Source organism: Elephantulus edwardii, unplaced genomic scaffold (assembly GCF_000299155.1).
Source record: "Elephantulus edwardii isolate Elephantulus edwardi_28Jun2011 unplaced genomic scaffold, EleEdw1.0 scaffold00003, whole genome shotgun sequence".
NCBI lineage: Eukaryota > Metazoa > Chordata > Mammalia > Macroscelidea > Macroscelididae > Elephantulus > Elephantulus edwardii.
The window spans coordinates 34,163,556-34,168,461 of NW_006399753.1; the positions used below are offsets into that span (position 1 = coordinate 34,163,556).

The 4,906-nt window shown below is 39.0% G+C and overlaps 1 pseudogene; it reads left to right on the plus strand.

The window, feature by feature from the left end:
- The first annotated feature begins 2,129 nt into the window (after positions 1 to 2,129).
- Positions 2,130 to 2,867, plus strand: LOC102844665 (annotated as a pseudogene).
- Positions 2,868 to 4,906: the final 2,039 nt, after the last annotated feature.

Here is a 4,906-nt window from a genome sequence, read left to right on the forward strand (position 1 = left end):
AGATCTTCCACCAATCCTGATGCCACACTTCTCATAGAGCCCAGCCTCTCGGATAATCTGCTCTGCATACAGGTTGAAAAGGTATGGAGATAGGATACATCCCTGGCGTACCCCTTCCCAATTTTGAACCATACAGTGTTACCCTGCTCTGTTATGAGATGAGGAAAAGAAAAAAAATCAATGGGCTTCTAACTGATACTTCCAGTCATTCCCTTCTCAATGCTGTTAGAACCCTCCCTCAGTATTACAAGTTTTGGTGTAAAGACTGCTCTACGATGACACATTGGAGCAAGAAATGGAAACCCACCACAGCAGTTCTTCTAGTTACATGTTTTATTTAGCTGTGGGCAGGTGACTGATCAGTCAGATTCCTTCCAGAAAACATGCTGTTTGGAACAGGATTCAGAGTCTTGTAGGAGCTGGAACCATAAAAGAGTGATTGTATGGAACACAGCCAGATTCAGACCCTGGAGTGCGGAAGCTGAAGGGGAAATAAATGCCAGTCTCACTTCTGCCCTCCAGCCTCTCCATGGCTTGAGCCCACCTCAAAACCAGAGGGCAATGCAGCCCAGCAGTGCAGCTTGCTAGCGCCAATGTCTCAAGGCTGAGAGCAGGGAGAAGGGCTGAAATGAAAGAGGGAGGCAAACACTAACCGATGCCATCACGCTTCGGGGAGAACAGGCCACAGCGTTGGAGCACAGCATCTATCTACTATTTTAAAAGTAATTTACTATGAAGTGAAGTAGATTCTTAACTTTACCAGGCTCAACCATACAGCTTTAATAAAAAGTCTACTCAAGAGTGTACAGGCACACCTTGGAGGCATCACACATTTAGTTCCAGAACATGACAATAAAGCAAATATCACAATAGAATGAGTCATACATGTTTTCTAGTTTCCCAGTGCAAGTAAAATATTTGTTTCTATTATTAAGGGTGCAATAATCCACTGGCATCCAGTGAATTCCGACTCTTAGAGACCCATTGGACGGAGTAAAACTACGTGACGGAGTCTCCCAGGCTGTGAATCTTTTTGGAAGTAGATGGCCCCTTATTTCTCCTAAGGAGCAGCTGATGAATTTAAACTTCGGCCTTTTAATTTGTAGCCCAACCTCTATCCACTGGATCACAAGGGCTATTATTAAGAAAATTTTGAAATATGCTGAGAACTATCAAAATGTGACTGAGAGATACAAAGTGAAAACATGTTGGGAAAAAATGGCATGGATAGATATGATCAGTGCAAACTTTCAAAAAGAATCCCCCCAAAGCCAACCAACAAACAAAAATCCAAACCAGTCTCTAGGTGCTCTGGTGGCCTAATGAGTAAGGACTGGGCAACAGTTTATACCAGCACACAGGCAGGTGGTTTTAATCTACCTACTGCTCTGCAGGAGAAAGATGGGCCATTTACCTCTGTGCAGCTTACAGCTCTGAACACCTTCTGGTGGGTCAGCTCTGAGCAGGCTGGCCAGAAACATTAAATTTTTTAGAAAATGCAGTATCTGCAGAGCTCAATAAAGTGAGTTATGCTTTTATAGAGTAGTATGCAGAATAGTAATTTCTATCTGCTTTACCTCTCTTTTACTGCCTGTGAGCTCAGGATAACATATTTGTGGATTTTTCTGTGTACAATTTGATCTCTTTTTGATATATTACAAATTTACTGACATGTAAATCCATGTATTTTGGTCTTTGTCAGGCAATAAGCATCCTGTCCCTAACTACAGTTAATTTTTTTTGCAATAAAAAATTACTCATTTTAAAAAAAGGATTATAATCTTGGACTTGATAAGAAATGGCAAGTGATTTGAAAGCTGTTATGGAGGTGAGATGGCTGTCTGGCTAGAAGAGAAATGGTTATTAGTTCATCTGTTACACAAACATTAGAAACTCCTGCTCAATGAGGAGCAGTTTGCTACGTCCAAGGAACATAGTGATACAAAGACACTGTGTGAGAAACAGACAAGTACTCACAAGAAATTATAATTTAGTGACGTGCTTTGATAGGGTAGTGAACAAAGCCATGAAAAGAAGTGTTGCGATATGAAAGAAAGCTTCACATAAAAAGTGACACCTTGGAGCGGGGCGGTTTACGGCCGTGTTTGGGCGTTTTTCTGCCCATGAGAATGGCGGAGGGAGAGAGAAGTCAGGATTTAATTTCCAAGATGGAAAGTTCCACTCACTTAGCTGTGATTTCCCCCAGCACCCCGCAGGCCTGTGTGATTCCTCCATCTCCCCAAACAAACAGTTCAAAAAAACAACCAATGAGTGCAACACTTCGAGAAAGATTAAGGAAAACAAGAGCATCATTCAGTTCCTGTTACAGTGTGGTAAAACGTCTTAAAGTAGACAATGAAGAGAGTGATCAGACTCCTTCAGAAAAATCAGTATCTTCAACAGAAGAAAACTCTTTGGGATCTCAAGAAACTTTTAAACACACAGACAGTGACTTTGAAGAAACTACATATTTGAAAAATACCTCTGAGAATATTAGTCCATGTGAATCTGAATCACTTGGAACTGGATCATACAGTGCTTTCCAAAATGATTCCGTCAATGAGAATCTTCTCAAACAAGAACTACTGGAAGAAAAATCAAAATTGGTGAAGCAGATTGAGGAGAAAGAAGACCTTCTTCGCAGGCTAAAACTAGTCAAAATGTATAGATCAAAGAACGACCTCTCTCAGTTACAGTCGCTGATAAAAAAGTGGAGACACTGTAGCCAGCTGGTGCTCTATGAGTTGCAGTCAGCACTGTCTGAAGAAAATAAGAAATTAAGCCTCACTGACCTGATAGACTACTATGGATTAGATGATAAGTTGCTACACTATAATAGAAGCGAAGAAGAATTTACAGATGTTTAACTCATTTATTTTCAGATCTCTCTTTGAGAGTTCCAACTTAATGAAAAGATGTTTATATATTTTAAATGGAAGGTATAAACCATTAGCAGGAAAAAGGAAGTATTATGAATATCAGTAATTTAAAGCGCTCTGTTACAAACATATTAACCAAGTTATAAAATAGAAATGTTATGTTTTGTATGAATATGCAAAAGAAAACTTGACATTTAAAAAATGTGAAAAAAAACCCCCGAACTCAAATTATGTTTAAAATTGATTTGGGCAATTTCTGGAAGCAATTTTCATAAATTGCTAACTTTATTGTAGCCAGGTATTTTATTTTAAATGTTAAAAATATGGTTCAATTTGGTAAATTAAACTAGTCTTCAGAAAAAAAAAAGAAAAAAAAAGTGACACCTGACCTGGGTCACAAAGAAAGAGTAAGGATTTGCTAAGGATATGGTCTGGGTAAAGCTATGTTTGGGAACAGTGTGTCCATGATCAGGTGGAGTGGGATGCTAGAAAAGAAAGCCAGAGATAACATCAAACTTATCACTGCCATTGAATTTAAACCACCAGTCTTACAGGGAACAACCTGACACGTTAATGTACTATGCCACCAAGTCATTCTTATCTGACATATTTTGAAGTTTATTGAACAATTGATTTATACATAAAACATGACTCATTTTATGTTTTCTTCATTCATGGACATAAAAAGCATCTTTCATTTTCTGTCAACTCAAGGCAGGTGGTTTGAATCAGTGGCTTTGTGGGGGGAAATGAGCCATCTTCTTCCATATAATTTTCTGCCTCTTAAAACCTGTTGGAGGGTCAGCTATGGGTCAGCTCCAACTCAAAAGTATGCAACAACTATGCCAGTAGTTTAGTTTTGTTGTTGTTTATGGTTTTTAAATTACTGTTTAGATATTTTTAGAATAGAATTAATTTTTTTGTTTTTGAGAATATATACAGCTGAACCCCTTTCAATTCAATAATTTTTAAATTGTATAATTCAGTAACACTGAATTTTCAAATTGTGCAATCATTGTTACCCTCATTTCAGCATTATTCCTTATAATTAACACAAAATTCTCTGCTCCCTGAGATTCCTATAGAATCTCTCCAATTGTTATTGTCAATTTGATTCCACACAGGTTGTTCTTTAAGGAACACTGGTGGCTTAGTCCATAAAGAGCTGTGCTGCTGACTCAAAGGTTGTGTTTCCCTGGTGGCTCAGATCCACCAGTGACTCCGCAGGAGAAAGACGGGCAGTCTCCCCTGACACAATTTAAGCCTCAGAAACCTGAGGAAGGGTCACAATGAATCAGAAATGACTTGATGGCAGTAAGTAGTAGTAGGTGGCTTTTAAAAGATTATAAGATTCCTGGCAGGCATTTTTTAAAATAGCTAAGCTAATTTGTGCGTGATCCAGACCATGGTCTTCACAATTATTTGCTATGCATCAGAGAGCTGGAGAATGACTAAAAATGATAGAAGAAAAATTGATGCCTTTTTATTGTGGTGCTGGAGAAGAGTATTGGACTGCCAAGAGAACAAATAGGTCAGTCTTGGAGTTTCTCCTCGGAGGCAAGGATTTTGGAGCTCCATCTCACATACATTGGACACATGGCCAGGAGAGACCAGCCCTTGGAGAAGGAAGGACATCATGCTTGTATGGGAGAAGGGATAGCACAGAAGTGAAAGATCCTGGATGAGATGGATTGACATAGTAACTGGTGTAACTGGGGTAGGTATGTCTGAGACAGTGAGGTTGGCTCAGGATAGGGCAGGTTTCAGAACAATTGTGCATAGAGTTGGTCACATTGTGTCACAGGTGCATAACGACAAAATTAACTTTTTGCTTTTAGAAGATCTCAGGGGATATCTTTGGTTAAACTTTTAAACATTATCTCAGAATCCAAGACACTAAAGAGCTGAACAGAAGATTCCAAAAGGCAGCACGGAATGACAAAGCAAAATACTACAATGAAATGTGCGAGGAGCTAGAGTCGGAAAATCAAAAGGGCCAAACTCATTCAGCATTTCTTAAGCTCAAA